This window comes from Arctopsyche grandis, chromosome 12, assembly GCF_051622035.1.
Source record: "Arctopsyche grandis isolate Sample6627 chromosome 12, ASM5162203v2, whole genome shotgun sequence".
Taxonomy (NCBI): Eukaryota; Metazoa; Arthropoda; class Insecta; order Trichoptera; family Hydropsychidae; genus Arctopsyche; species Arctopsyche grandis.
The window spans coordinates 12,885,413-12,903,204 of NC_135366.1; the positions used below are offsets into that span (position 1 = coordinate 12,885,413).

The window sequence follows — 17,792 nt, forward strand, 5'->3', positions numbered from 1 at the left end:
AATCACAATCAATCATGAAAACAATGATGAGCGCAGACTACCAGATAAATGGGTTAGAGTAATTTCCGACAATTTACGCTCACTAAGGTGGAAAATATCACATTCAGTCTCGGCAGCAACGATTTCATTAAGAAGTCGGATAGCTCTTGGAATAGGAGCCATTCGAAAAAGGACTGTGCGGGCAGGAGGTACAGCCAGCAAATGATGATGTCTACCACGCACATAGTGAATAGGGACATAAAGCCCCAACTGCTCCAGCAACAACGGGCATGACGTATTACCACGTAAGAGCAGGAGAACGAAACGAATTAATGAGAAGTTTCTCCGAAGTTCAAGGGAATTATACCCAAGCATGCCCAAAAGGAAAGGAGTGGGGTAGAGATATGGGTAATACCCATATTCTTTCCTATATAGGAAACGAAGAAATGCTTTTTGCACTTTCTCAATCATCAGAGAGTAATTTGCTTCATGCGGATTCCACACAATCGCATTATACTCTAGCTTACTTCTCACAAGCGAATTGAAAAGCAAGCGAGAAGACAAAGGATTGGAGAATAATCTTGCATATCTCAAAACAAATCCAAGTCGACGAAAGGAAACGTCAGCGACTTTTTTGATATGGTTGTGAAAGGTGAGCTGAGGATCAAAAGTGATACCCAAATCGACAATAGATTCCACACGCTCCAACAAGACGGATCTAATGGAATATCCGTGACAATAGAGTGAATGTGCACGTCCATAGCTCATAATTGCACATTTGTTTAAATTAAGTTCAAGGCCTAAACTAGAACTGAACTCCAAGACAGCGTTAATATCAGCTTGAAGGAGAGAGGCTTGCCTCTCATCCTTGACAGCAAAAAATAACAAGGTGTATCTAGCAAATTATAACAAGGTGTATCTACCCTACAGTTATTAAATAGAGATTCAGATGCTAGCGCAATTCACTTCATATCGCAGACTTTTAAGTGTAGTGAAATGACTTATTTCAAATGATTTATTATGATAAGAGTTTTAAATAAATAAGGTTTTGGGATTTGCATTCCTATTTTGATTTTTATTCAATTGATCGCTCCAATGGGACGAGTGTACTATACAGATCAAGAAATGCACCAAATTATATATTAATACATTAATATTAAATATTTTTACATTATACATGACATATGTACATATATGGTCAAAAATTGCAAAGTGCATTGCAAACATCGTATATACTTATGTAATACGATCAATAATACAATACGAGTTTTTTTATACGACAGTCATCCACAGATAAATCTATGGAGAGAAATTTTTGCAGCTATTTATATACAACCCGGCAAACCATCGAGACGCTGAATAACTCAATATTTGCGAGAGAAATATGGGAGATTTAATTTCAATGAAAATCAGAAAAATTGGCAAATTCTGATAGGAAACGATCGACTGGAGTCTCAAACCAAGGTTTGGCCAGTGGGACTCGAACCCGTAACCACACTGTTCATAGCAAGATATGCTAAACCTTAAAAAACTAACATTGAAATAACTAAGAAAAAATATGTATAATAGATAATAATTTATTTATTTATTTTAAACAGACCATTGTGGCATAACAGGAATTCCTAAAGTTGATAATAATAATTATATAATAATTGAACCAGTAACTATCAGAAGATATGTACATACAATATGATCAGTAAAATGCTTTTAAAAATCAAAAATAAAAATATACATATGTTTAAATTATAATACATTTTTAATTATTTTATTTTGGTAAGAAGCGATAAAATTATTTTTCTCGTAGAATCAAATAATTACATAAGTGGGAAAAAATGCGAATTCATATATATATTTTTTTTATGATATTTTAAGATACATTATGTTTGTTAATATGAATGTCTGTATGTATGTATATACATATACATACATATGTATGTATGTATGTACCTATGTATATACAGAAAAATGCGTCCGACACCTCAACTTCAACAATGCAAATTTCAGTATCGACCGAATTATATTTTCTTTGGCCTCGTGGGCAAATATTATATTTATTCATATAACACTCCATGGCATAATTTTTACTGTTTGTGTGTTGTTGTGCATTTTGGGGATTTTTTGAACACCGTTAGTCCTATCTAACTGAAACTTAGTATTGGTTACTGAAGTTCTTATCGATACGATTTTTAAGTTGACCGGAAATGGTACCTCCCCTTATAGGTTAATGCCGGGATGTTCGGATAAGGCCTGTGGTCACAAGAGATGCATTGCCTGCTTTACAGAGAGTGTAAAAAATAAAAATAAATTTATGGGTGTAAGTTGTCCAGATTATGCTACTTTTAACACAGCTGGTTGTACCAAAAAATAGCAGATCGGCAATGGGCTTTTTCCTACAAACTGATGCTCCATTTGGAAATTATTATCTGAAAACCGGACTATTACGTATGCATTGAGGGAAGCAGGAATTGTGTAAATTTCGTTTGATATTTTATTTATTTTGTAATTGTCAGAATAAATGATATAATAAGAGTGTGAACATTTTTTTTCATACACGTGCGCGTTGACATTGATCAATATTAATACTCAAAATATTTTACTCTGTCATGAATATTTAAAATTGAATTTTTGTAATTTCAATTGGAAATTTTGACTTATGAATAATTGAATAATTCATTGAAAAATAAAAGACACATGTATGTATATTATATATCACTCTAAACTGCATAAAATATTCCAAACTGATTGATTTATATAACACGCCTATTTGAACTAATTTAAAATAAGTATGATTATAACGAGATGTCTTTACTCTATAGTTATAAAATATACATACATAGATTTAGATTCTAGGACAATTCTCTTCAGATCGCTGATTTTCAAGAGTCAAGAAGTGACATAGGTTTTGAGATTTTCAATCCTATTAAGACACTAATATTGAAATAAGTAAAAAAAAAATACGTAGAATTGATAATAATTACTGTACCAGTAACTATCAGAAGAGAAACAATATGAACAATTTAATGCATTTAAAAATCAAAAATAAACACAATCACTGTGAAAACTGGAAATTTTACCTAATACTCCGAATGCACTAGAAGAAGCTGGAATTGTTTGAATTTATTTAAAGATTTTACTTATTTTGTTGTTATGAAAATAAAAGAGCGAATATGAATTTGAACATTTTTCAATACACGTGCGCCTTGAGATTAATACAATATTGATACATACATATGATATTGTACTTTCTTATACGTAAATATTTAACATGTAATTTTTGTATAATAATTTCATTTAAAAATATGTACACTTGGGAAGCTCATCTCTACACTCATCTCTATTTTTTTTTGTGAAATTGTACTATATTACAATACAATTCCAGAAATTTAGTATACTAAATTATAGTACACTAATATAGACCATAGACGGCGGTTTGAAAGGGCTCCAATTCAAAACTAAATCACTACATATATGATTCAAGAAGTATTTTTTTTTTAGTATACGTTTACGATTCACATGCTCCCTATATTTATCATTTACAGCCATTCGATGCAGGCCTCTACAACGCGCTTCCATTCGTCTCTGTTTTGAGGCAACTCTTATCCATCTCATCCCACACATTTTTTGATTTCAAACCACCCATCTCCCATGTAACCTTCCTTGCACCATTTTACATTTTATCAAATACCATTCGAGCACTTCTTTCATTCATCTATCGTCCGTTTTTTTGGAAATATGACCCACCAATTGCCATTTCAATCTCTGTACTCTCACTATTATCTCACTAACCACCTTTGTCATACTTCTCATCCACGTATTCCGTTTTCTATTCCTCTTCGTTATACTTAGCATACATAAACAACTTCTTTTAATACTTTTTTGAGTGCACTGGACCTAATTCAGCAATCTGACCGTTCAATGCCCAAGTTTTGCATCCTTACGTCATTGATCGAATATCTTTTTCTTCAGGTTCATATTAATTAAGTATTACTCATATCATATGAAAACGCGATCAGTGATCGATAGCTACATAGAATCATCTCATGTTCACATTACTTTATCTATCTATCATCTATGTATAAGTACAGTTCCGGTTACCTCAATCGCAACACCTTCGAATTTGTCGCTTTCTTGTGATTTCTTAACAGAAGTGTACCAAACTTTCTATTTTAACATTTTTTATTTAACCGGCATCGATGAAAATATTTTAAAACTATTCAGTTCTTGTCCATCTTTCGCTTGTGTATCTACATTAAAAAAAAACACGGTATTTTTGCAGAAAATTGACGTAGTCAAGAGATAGCAAATAATTTCGCCATCTTCCAAACGAATTATCTGCAATGCAAAATTTGAGCATAGTTGGGAAGTTACTAATCAAGTGTATATATATGTACATATGTATTGTAGATAAAGTAAATAATGAACGAGGAATGAAATTACTATACATTTTAATGTACATAATTGATATCAATTATGTATAAACATGTAAAAATCCATTTTTGATGTCTATGTAATATGTCCAATTATCTAAACGTAAGAGTGTGTTTTGTAAGTATATATGTACTATTTCGATTGGGGCATATCGCAAGAATCGATAATATTAAGCGGCAGTGGAATCGATATCACGATGATAAGGGATGTTTTCAATTAGGGGTACCGCGAAACTCATGCCGAATTTATGGTCGCCCTTAGCGCGTGTCGGAGCTTAACCCTTCGCCGACCGTCGATGGTGTGGGGGTGCGATCTGTGGTGCTGATATCGTCCGGGTAATTTTCTTTTTACGACCCACCTCCTACCCTTTTTTCCCCACCCCTTCGGTCAATAGGCGGGAGTTGATAAACTTAACACGTGAACAACCCTCCCGACAACCCCTTGACCCCTCCGTGAGCTTCTGTGCAAGTACGTAACAAATAAGTACATATATATGTACATATAATATATATATATATATATATATATATATATATATATATATATATATATATATATATATATATATATATATATATATATATATATATATATATATATATATATATATATATACATAGGTATGTGATATATTACGCACAACTAACGCCTAATGTATCGTCACTCATTTTTTACTAACCTCTTCTTACTTCTTACGAAATATTCGCATGATTTTTCCTTTCTCAGAATATGTATGTATTTTCAGATGATTAATTACTCGTTTTGCACTTCAGAAAATATTATATCGTACGTATATAGTATTTTAAGTGCTTTCTCGTGTTGTATATTATATTTAACGACGCGTTTACCGATTACGGCCCTGCTTTATTGAATGTATTTTTTTTTAAATTTGCTTTAAAAATATGCTCGGTATACAGTTTTATGTACAAGCTCTGATATTGACATTAATATGATGTAAGATGCTCATTAAGCTTGAAGCATCCCTCGGGTGCTTTTTGACCCAAATTATTCCATAATTAACAAGATTTGATTATTAAAATTTTGATTAGCTGAGAGTAATACGTGTACAGGTAAATTATTATCGGTGTATAGCGTCGTATATCGTAAGAATATATTGTATTCTATTGTTTAACGTTTGAACTATTGTGGCAATACAAGAATACATAATAACCAATTGTTTGCCTATTGATATATGTACATATACATACATATATGTACATATATGTATGTATGTATGTATATAAGGTGGTTTTGGAAAGGAATAATGATATTGTGTCAGACTATATATAAACTTTTAAATAAATTTTAAACCATAAACAGACAGTGATGATTATAAAGGGGAGGTACGATTGAGCAACCGTTTGATAATAAAATCAAATAAATTGGCAAACCTTTGGAGGAAAAAATCGACTTGAAAATCTAATTTGAGAATTAAATCAGGTCTAGCCTCAATTGTTATTATAGCATTATCTTAACACTTGCCGCACTGCGATGGATAGCGAGTGATCAGGACTTACATTTTATTTTATATTTCCAAATATGTATACTGAATGCAGGATCTTCATATTTTATGTAATCTTCATCAAAACCTCTCTGATTCGAATTATATCTTTACGAAATAAAAACATTGATCAATATCAACAGAAATAATTATTTTCACTGGAAGCCCCTTGTACACGTGCCTTACAGATGTGAGAGAGGGTGGGAATTCAGTACGCCGCGCTCAACAGTCAGTGTGAGAATGACATCTGCCTTGGAACAACGGCTTCGCTTCAGTCGTTATTTTTTTTAATTTTTTAATTTATTCGATGTTTAATTTACTCGCAGGCTTTGTATTATTTTAACATAAAACACACATTTATAACTGAATGCTGGGCGTCTTGCACAGTAGCTAGGGGATTATTTTAGCACAATAAGCAAGTTTTGATAAGTGATTGTAATTAATTTCAGATTTTAGTATGTCGAAGAATCAATTTGAACACGCTGCAAAGCGAACAACTTGTATAAAGCCTTAAATGACGCAAAAATTTATTTTCATATTATTATTATTTTTAATTAATGCTTTCATACATCTTCAACGCTTGCGAAGGAGTATCGTAAAACACTCGTATTTTTACAGCACATTATTCGGTGGCGTGCTGAGGCTATTGTGGTCACAACCAACTACCCTCAAACCAGGAGCCGATCACCCAACCCTTCACGGTCCCCTTATCCACCCTTTCCATTTTCTTTCAAGTATCGGCGCCATTGGTACATACATACATATATACATACATACACGTCGCATAGCACAACGCACGCACTCAGATTTCCTCACACTTCTTACCGACTCGCCCCTTTAAACCGGAAAAAATACAAATTTTCCAGAATGCAAATAAATAATGAGACAGAAAAAATCCTCAACCGGTAAATAATGATTAAGAGATCTCTTAAACGAGATTAAAATCTCTCGCGTTTATTTGTTTGTGCGGTGGTTTAAAGGTAAACACACATCCGTCCGCTCGGAAACCCATCAAAGGGTCGAGAAGGTTACCCACTGCAGACATGCGACTCATTCCATACACTCTGTAGATTTGCCTAAATAAACGAAAAAAGGTTTGATACTGCTAATTTGTTGATCGAAAAATATACACACATCCCAAATTAATTATTCACTACCGTATGCAGAGTGGAAAGGAAACGATTACACGATTAATAACTTGAAAGTTAGCGCTAATTGAAAAGTAAATAAATATTCAAAAGTAATGCCACGAAGTCATGTCACCAGAATTAACTCCAATGTACATACGTCAAGTCGTTATGCTTAATCGCTGGATGTCAGGCAAAATCTAAATTGTAGAATGGCTCGGTTCCAACATGATGAAAGAAAACTAGATATACATATGCACACTGCACAATATTCCATGAAAATTAATACGAAATAATTCAGGTCTCATGTCCAAGGTTTTGGCTTTTGTTAAAGCTTGAAAAGAATTTATTCGGAAGTATTTCTGTAGTAGTGCTTCCCGGTCAGACTTTTGAAAATCGATCGTTTCCTGTCAGAGTTTTCCAATTTATCTGATTTCATTTTGAAACGGTCCCTCATAAAATCGGCAAAACCATATTATCCACTATATCACTACTATTTGAATATGATTTCAATAATTTATAATCTATAGAATTATATATGCACGAACAAGTTCAATAACATATGTAGGTATCGCTCAGAGACATCATGGAAAAATATAAATAAAAACAATCAAAAGTTTAAGAATAGTATCCAAAAGGAAATTTAATTAATTTCAGGAATTATTCTGAAAAAAATTAATAGATGATGTAAAAAAATGCGTGATTCGGTATTAGCTCACCCGAGTGACATTTTCAAAAAACACGATTTTAAAACTAGGAGCCGCGGACGAGTACAAATGGAGGCGCGAAAAGCTAGTTAATGAATTGAAAATAATAATTATATATTTACACTCCTAAATAAACTTTCGAAATATAAAAATAAATGTGTTCCTGAAACGCACATAATTTTTGACTGGTTTCAACAGAAAATCCACTGGTAAACATGTAAAGATAAAGATGTCGATAGTAGGAATATAAGCGACACAAAAAAAATAGGAATATAAAGACAAGAAAATAATATTCAATCTATTTATCATTGGAATTCACACGTTATATTATAGGTGGTTTGGAAAGACCAATGTGCTTGCTCTGTACGAAAGTTTTGGCTGCAAATAGTATGCTACGAAGTAAATTATAACACGGCACCTTGAAACTATGCATTCTGAATACGTTGGTAAACCCATATATAATAATTTAAAAAAATGATCAACATAATAGAAGCAAACGTTCAGTAACATAGTTTCTGTTCCATCAAGTGCATTGCTAGTATCGTAAAAAGTTTCTTACAGAATCGCAAAATGTAAAAAACATAGTTAGTTTTGCCATCAGAATTGATATGGTTGAAATGATGTTTAATGAGAATCATATGCGAAACAGTACCGTTTTCTGAAGATACAGTTGAAAGAAGAATTTTATTGTCCTGTCAATTATATTTTTATTTTTTTCAAATCAATGCATTTTTATCATTTAAAAATGTGTTTGCATCTTTTTTTGAAATAAAGAGGAAGGGAGGGGGTGGGGGAGACGAACTGAGATGAGATTTTTTTCAAAAAGGAAGCGTAGTAGCAATAAGTTTGGAATCACTGGGTTAAGGCGTATTTTAAAAATTATACTTATGTATATTGAATGTATTTTTATTATTTTATACCTACATACATATGTATCAAATTGTTTATTAGATTTGTATCCAGATCTCTTAATGGTTATTTAATGACCAATAATTGTAAATATATTATATGCTGATGCCTTTTTCAATAAAAAAATAAACACCACTCTTTTCTGTACGGGTCATGATATTAAATATGCGATAATGTAGTGTACTAAATGTATGTAGATGCTACTACATGATGCAATGTATTATAGTCGCTTTTATTTAGTTAGAGAATATTTACTTTTCAATTAAAGCGCTCATTTCAAGTTACTAATCGTCTAATTGTTTCCACCCCACTCTGTATGTAGGAACGTACATACATATATATATTGTATTATATGATATAGGAATGGGTTAAATTCTTAACTTTTATATTCTGAAAATGAAATTGAGTTAAAAGTAACTCGAGAAACTTTTCGATTGTACCCTGGCCTGGAAAATGTGGGAAGTTCCGCCGCACAATTTCCACGTGTGATAAAAAGTTCATAAAGGCATACATTAACGCGCGCCAGGCGCCGTTATTATATCTTGACGCGTTGGGGTACCCATAGTACCCAGGGTCCCTTTGTTCGGTCGTGTTCGGGTTAACGGCACAATGAGTGCCTGGAGCGAAGCCACGGTCACCCGGTAGTACCGTGTGGCATAGAGAAAAGCGGAAATAGAAAGGGCGAAAAAATCGGATATAAAAGGAGCGTCTTGTGTTGGCGCGACTGTCGAACTCGCACGCATAAATACCTAGGCATTACGCTTTTGAATTTTAACACTCGTTATATTATCTTCTTTAATAAAGTTTTATTGCGAGCCGAGTGGGATTTGAATTGTGTGGATTCCGTTCCGTTTTACGACGGAAATTCTCAGTTTACGAGAATAGACATGCGATACTCGAACGATAAATAAAGTCGTGAACGAACAAGTAGTACGGCGAACTTTTGCGGGGAAAAATAATATTTTTATGCGAGCGGGTTACCGTTTTTAATCTATTTCTGAATCCGTCATGTCTTTTGATCTATTTTTGTATGCGATTCAAATGTTTTATTATCGTGATTCAAATGTTTATAAGATGTTAAACAAAATTAACAATTGTGGTAGAAGTTTAATAGGTACTAAATTTCAATATTTATATCCAATATCACCTACAGCACTACATAGTTCGGTTTTTCATAGAACACTTCATATACACTTGTCTATTAGCTATTAATTTTTCCGTAATTTATTTAAAAAACTTCCTCATATTTCAAATACTCCACATACAAAATTCAATTACTTATGTACATACATAATAAGACATGGCTTGTATTTATTTAGTCAGTATATTTGTTTGATTTGATCAATTCGTAGATTATCAGAAAGTCATATTATCGGTGACAATTGTCTGATTATCAAAAATTCCTTAAAAAAAATTACCAATTTATTGACCGCTCAATTTTTTCTACATACATTCATACATAGTAAACTCTTATCACAAAATATTCTTAAAAGTTATTGAAAATTTATTGTAAAAATACTGTCAATTTTTTTAAATATTTAAAATAATTAATTGCCAAAATCAAATTTAAAATAAGTCAACTATTTATAAATTATACTACATGTAGTATGGAATCGAATTCCATATATGCATATAATAATTAAGTATATATGTACATACATACATATGAATAAGTGGTGTTCCTACCTATATATAAACGTGCGCGACAAAAATGCGGCAATATAAGTAAACGCGTCGACATAAGAGCGCCGACGTTATTCTGCGCGCGCACATTAATACGGGAGGAAAAGCCTGTTCCTCTTGTTCCTGTTGTATCCTGCTCGCGCAAATTAAGTGAGTATGTACCGTTTACCATGCACCATTTTTTTTTGATCTTTCGATTTTCGATCTTTGCCTTCCGATATTTGCGTTTTCTGACATTTAACATTCTGTCTCGTCACGGAGACCGATATATGTATGTATATATATATATATATATATATATATATATATATATATATATATATATATATTCATTATATTCGCCATGTTTATTTAAGCTGTTTATATTACAAATACTGAGCGAAGCCGGGTAAAAGAACTAGTATTTAATAAATGAGCTATGATTCCCATGTATTTTATTTTAGTTTTATTTAGTATTTTGAAAGTAAAACATACTCATTACTTGAAAAAAATCAAAAACAAAAGGTCGACCGGAAAGAAAAAGCCAGTTATTATCAGTCAACATTAAAATCGATGCTATTCCGTTGTGTTTTTTCATCCATTTCAATTTAGCACAAATTGTGATTTCTACTTATTATTAAAACGAATACATAAAGTGAAATTCTATTTGAGTAAAGAGTAATTCAATAATGTAGAAGAGGCAGTAAAAATGTCACATTTTTTCACAAATATCACGTATTTTAATTCATAACCATAAAGCTTTTTTAAAAATGGATTAAAAAAATTTAAAAGACCTAAAAGATTACGTATACTTATTTCACGCTTTTGTCGGTGTACGCTGCACGCTCTAGTTTTGCGCGCTTATGTCGGGGTGCTATATAAGTTTACATATTGAAGTATCTACAAAAAGGTTGGACAAAAATAATGTATTTAATAGTATAAAGATTATTTATATCTTCCAAAATTTTCAATTATTTAAAAAACAATAGACTACTTAATAATACATAAATGTATATCAAAGTAAGAGTCAGAGTAATTGGAAATATCCCGACTTAAAATTACATGACTTATGTGATTGTCTTACTATCATTTTCTTACAAAATTAATTTGAATTGCACTAAATAATCGTCTTTTCAGTAAATCAAGAGTAAAATTATTCTACAAGAATAATAATAGTCAATTTTTTAACCATTCTACAGCTCATATTTGATCAACATATAACCCACCAAAAGAACCCAAGTCACAATCCACATTAATTTTTAATTAAAATAAATAGATGTCACTTTGTACGTTTAAAAAACAATTTATAATACTATCATTACCTGTTTTATGTATAATACATTCATAATTACGTGAATACACATAACATTCACCCGAGTAGGTAAGTACGCTTTGATACGTATTTCAACATGCAATGATTACACCATGAAACGACGATAAGGGCTCATTGTAAGTCATTAACATCAATTAAATATAATTGTTCACACATTTCAGGCGGATACAATCATAACCATAACGATGATATAATAACGCAACACATAACGTACACCGACGATACGTATCGATGAAAACACACACTCATACATGAAAATACATATAATACGTAACACGTGAATTTATCTAACACCCACACTCGCCGCGATCATTTTCGATTTACTGCGGTGACATTCAATTTTTACGTAAATCACAAAGTCGGCTGGGGGGCGCAGGCCTGTAATTTAGCAGTCGGCGAACTTCGCGACTCACCCTGTATTTTTATCGTGCGCTATTTATGGTCACGCCCGTATACGAAACAATTATTTAATACCCCGGCGTGTACCCGGTAGGCCTGGCTCGATTCCTTCGATATACGAAAGTCCACCAATCCAATGTGAAAACGCGGTAAAAAATAATAATAGCACGATACGTGCGAATCGACTATTTCAGGACCTCCGAAGAAGAAAAAAAAGCCGGATTTCGTTGAAAATTCCGAATAAGAAATGGCGTTTAATCGGATTCGTACGTACGAGAGGTTTTTTTACGGTGCGTCAATCAGTGACAGTTATTTGTCAATTTGTCGAACATCAATCAACTTTTTCGTTTCATCTTTCGTGTATTTTTTTACATTCGACAAATATATTGGAACGTTTGAATTATTTGGCCTTTTTTCAGCTTGACGGAAATCCAATTTGAACATAAGCGAAACACGCTTCAGCATTATAGCTATTACAATCAAGTGTATATAAATATATGGCTGTACATAGCATCAATATTTATGTTCATAAAATAAGTTTAAACGTTTCAATAATAATTCTACATAATATGCAGAAATATTAAATATAATATAATATTTGAAAGTGGCACAAGTTCACTTTTCTGCGTTTTGAGAAATATTTCGTAAAACTTTAAATAAAATGTTTTGCCTTTAACAATATTTAAAAATACTGGTGGCCTGTAATTCGTTTATTATTTTTTCCGAGGTTCTGGCCATACCGAATTAAGAGAAGTGATAAGAATTTGTGGATTTAGTCAAACAGAAAGTGTTTTTGGAACTGAAAATTGGATTACCGCCACTTTCAAACGGCGCATATAATGAAGAACAAATCAAAACTCAATTTTAAACACATTTATAGTGCAAGAATTATGCAAATATTGATAAACTGATATCGTTATGTACATAGTAAACAGATGTTTCCGGTAACAATATAAATTTCTTTCAAAGTATCAGGTAACTCCCCTCCCTCTTTTATCGTTAGAGACAATGATGTATGTAGTGTGTTATTTTACAACATTCCATTAAAGTTTATGAACATGTCGTGATTTTGAATTATCGAGAGATGAAAAATGAATTCACATAACATGAAAAAAATTTATTCAAGCTTTTTGTTAGTTTCACTTGGTTAGTTCCACTCAGTGAGTAAATCCACTTTTCCAATCGTTTTTATATTTTACCGACTTACGAGGGTCAGTTCTCATTCAAGTTAGCAAATGTCTCCGATATGAAGATAGAAGAATTTAATCATCAACGAAATCATTAAAACTACATCGGATTTAGCTGTCAGATCGATGTGACGACAGCTAGCTATCCAAACGCACCTGCGCGACATACAAGTTTAGCAGTTGAACACATATAACGGTTAAAATTTTAACTCATAAACTTAAAATTACAAGCTTACACACTCATATTAGGGGGACCGAAAAGTAATCAAAATTCTTCGACGAGCTCTTTCGCAGTCAGTTTGTGTAAGGACATGAGTTTTTTTTATGTAGAAGTTATTTTTGTAAATTTATAGTTTCTGTTTAAAAAAAAATTTTTTCTACCTGAGGAAGGATTTCGAGACCAATAATAGAGGAAGAGCACTTGCTTCGTTTTATGCTGTTTATGTTATACCAAGTAATGAAGGCAAACGAAGCAGTGGAAAAAATCACCGATACTTAAGGGGATATTCTGAAATTAAACAAGTGTCATTGGTGGTGTAAACAATTTAAAAATGGTAATAGGGACATTAAAGAGATCGCACGAAAAGGAAGACCTCAAAAATTAGATATCCTGACGTCAATAGTGAAATCAGATCTTCGTCAAAATATCGAAGAAATTATCGTTGAAGATTGGCTGTTCAGGATCATCTTCGTTGCATAGGAAAATTGCACAGACAGGGAATTTGGGAAAACTTTTTTGATTACTTTTCAGTCTCCCTAATACATACATACATATATTATAATTCCCTAATATATTGTATTAAATTGTATGAAGAAATAAATAAATTAAAACGATTTTTTTAATTATTGGTTTTATGTCGCTTGTATGCAACTGTATTCTGGTATTTAAAATGATTCCTCTCGAACTAAAAATAAAATATGATAAGGAACAATACTCATTGCAGACTTAGTGGGGTAGGATCACTAGATGGACTGTGCATGGACGAGTTAAAATGACCTAATTTAAGTGGAAAATCATCTTACAATAACATCACTTTGGCTGAATTGAAAAGGATGGCAACTTTTTTTTTAATAGTTTTATAAAAAAATTATAATAATTCGTATACGAATTGTGGCAATCAATTTTTAAACGGCTTACACCGAGCTAATTTTATTAAAATCTTGAAAAACATAGCTTATATTAACTCTCAAAGCGTATCTCAAGACAAAATAAATGTTTTTTTAAAAAATAAATTATGTGAATGAATATTTCAGAATGCAAAACACTCAAGGCCACTCGAGTCGATCAGTGGTACGCAAATAATCAAATAAGTGCGTGATGGAGTCCAAGTGTCGGAATACTGTTCATTGTGTTGCGTGCTGTTGACCGTCTGAAGTGGCACGTATAAGTTTTCCCCTTTTCAAATTTACTTGAAACGTGCGAAATAGATGCACGCACACTCTGCAGGGTCAGCTTATCTTTATCTAACTACACATTAATACAAAATTCTCGAAATTCCCTACAATTAATGCCTCGGTCAAGTACGGGTCGAACCGCACTAATTCGAACTCCCGAGCACCCTATGGAAAACGGATTTTCAATGAAAAATGTTTTATCGTGAAATTTAAACATTGCCTATAAATAAAAATGTCAAGGCTTCCGATTTTAAAGCGATATGATTTTATTTTAGATTTAATTAATGGTATTAAAAATAATATACTGTACTATTTATATGTATGTATAATATGTACAATATGTACATTTTTAAAATAACACGGTCGAAAAAAATCTACAGTTTTTACACTGATTTTTTTGCTTTAACATGGTTGAGCAAAAGTAAAAATTAATCTTCATTGAATATTTAGACTCTTGATCAAATATTTATAGTGATGAAAATGTATTTTTGCCAACAAAAACCAGCAGTAAACGAGCACATTTATTGTCAAATAGCAAATAGATTTTATTAATATATATTAAATTTGATTTAAATCAAAAACCGTGTGAATTATCTACTTCTTTATATATGTATTTTATGTAATGTAGTAAAATATTTACATAAATCTAATATATAATTTCGAAAGAGACTTTGTAACTATGTAAGGTTTGGGTGGGAGCATCGAAAACAAATCAAAGTTACTATGAAGATATAATTTTTTTTCGATTCAAATAAACTTAATAAAAAACCAAATGAATATTTACTATTAGATTAAAAATGTTTAAGCGGATTACATTAAAAATACCGAGCAAAGCCGGGTAAAACTACTACTAATAAATAAAATTGATTATTGAGTTGAAGAATTTCATATTTTCAGTTGATTCTCAAGTGATAGAAATTATCTATTATTTTTATATGATCACCTTAATTTTTTTGTACAGCTATCTTTAGGCCGTATCCGTGAAAAAATCCGTATCGTTCGTGAAAAAAATGATCGGATTTACACACTCGGGAGCAGTCCTCATTTTGATGAAAGAAAATAATTTTTCTAATGTTTCAAAATAGATAAATGTTTCTCACTAATAAAATAAACAAGTACATAGTTTAATTCCATTTTTTAGGGATGTAGAAATCACGTATTTTTTTTAAATTGTTTCTGAACCCTGAAAGGGTAGCATTTGTTGTCAAATGTTTAATATATTTCGAAGAAATAATCACATTCATTTTGGTTTGCGATAAGACGATTAATGACTTGTAAATAAACGCTTAAGTTTAAACATACTAACATACATATTCACAAGGTAAATAAATATCAAACTACAATGTATAAAGGAAAACATTGTACCACAAAGTAATTTAAAGATGATTTTAATCAGATAAGGCTATTTAAAATGACGTCAGATTTTACTGGATAGTCAATCCAATTCATATCTTAACTACTGCTGATTTATTTGAGACTATTTGAAGGAGAAGTATGTATATGATCAACGACTTTATACTATCCTTCAACTCTCCAATACTGAGTATACACATACAATCCTTTCTACAGAAAAAAATCAAGATTAATCAATATAATTTTGTGTAAAGCTGTTCAAAATTTCAGTTCCTACAAATAAATTTGAATACATGGGGGGAGATCAAATCACCAACGATTCAAATTAGCAGAGTTTCACCTGTATATTATAATGACTAACAATGGTGATAAGAGATTGAAAGGGGGTAATATAACCCTCAAAGCGCTTCAAACGTCGTTAACTCGATAATAACTCACAATTAGGTTCAAGTGGTCTAGTATAGTCATTCGGCACAGTCATTGCGGTGTCGCGTGCGCGTCGAGTGTCCCAATTTTTCGCCGATAAAATTAAAAATCCCACACACCCTAAATAGTGCGACACCATTCTACATATGACAGCGAGGCACAGCCACGAATGCTTTTTTTTATTATTCTCATAAAAAATCAATAGGGGCAGTGTGCGGGCAAAATTCGTCCCTGTGACTGGGGTTTTTAGGCTTTATTCGGTATTCCAATTTCATTTCGGAGCTATTGGAGCTCTAAGCTGCGCGTGATTATGGGCGTAAGTCGCAAGCTTCGGTGACTGTGGGGTGTTTGTGTGTATGTGTGTGTGTGTGTAATGAGCGGGGTAAACTTCGCGTGTTGCCATACCATAAACGACCGAGTGCGTTATTAAGTTAAAGTGCGCATTACGTTGTAACCACCTTGTTCAGAAGGACGAGAAATGAAATTTTTCTCGCGTCAGATGAGCGACTAATACATAGGCGCGTTGTTCAAGTGAACGCGCGTGCAATTTCGATTGCACCGCGTAAGTTTTCCGGGCATTTTCCGGATTGAACAGCTAATTTTCCGATTTTTTATTATGCAAATATTTTCAATCTAAAATTGTTAAGCTGTAACTAAAGTCGTGGCGTTTTAACTGTAGTCAAAATTGTTAAAAATCGAGTGACTCGAACACCGATTTTGCGTACAAATTAATTTTTTAACTCTACATAGAATATATGTATGAATACCATAAGTAAAAAAGGTTCTAATTGCTTTTTTAATTTTGAGATATATCTGTTTTTGCCAATGCATTGTACAACAATTGTATGAGCAATACAAACCTGCTTTAATATACACAATCAAAAAACGATTTTGGGGACTTTGGCCATATTACATATATAAAACATTGTCGATAAAGCCGATTTTAGATTTTTTTGGCACTTGGGACTTTTTGTTTCCGGTATTCATATGTATAAAAATATTGAACTACTTACTAAGAGTGCTTCATCAATACATCAAATCTGCATATGTATGTGTATTATATAGATCTGCGATATACATAATACACATAGTGTTTATGTATTTGTCTTTTTCTCGAGCTTACGTCAAATTGAGAAGAGACATAATATTTTATCAATTCAGCACCCCAAATACGTGGATTTTATTAGTTTCACGTATTATTCATAAAAAAATAAGTTTGTTTAACATCTAATGATTTAATAGCTCATTTATTATACATATATGAGCGAACCTGTATTAGCACTCCAGTGACATTAAATAATTAAATCAATTTGACATTCTTAAATTATTAAAATCAGCGCCGGAGTCAGATTGTGAGAAAATTATTTTAATGATTACACATCTCTG

At 32.0% G+C, this 17,792-nt stretch overlaps 2 protein-coding genes across 2 annotated transcripts in view; one reads left to right on the forward strand and one right to left on the reverse strand.

Moving 5' to 3' along the window:
• Nucleotides 1-17,792, forward strand: part of LOC143920309 (myogenesis-regulating glycosidase-like) — a 950,780-nt gene that overhangs the window by 461,197 nt on the left and 471,791 nt on the right. The window lies entirely within an intron of this gene.
• The window catches only part of Gfrl (Glial cell line-derived neurotrophic family receptor-like), a 236,736-nt gene that overhangs the window by 54,090 nt on the left and 164,854 nt on the right, over nucleotides 1-17,792 (reverse strand). The gene's annotated exons all lie outside the window — the stretch shown is intronic.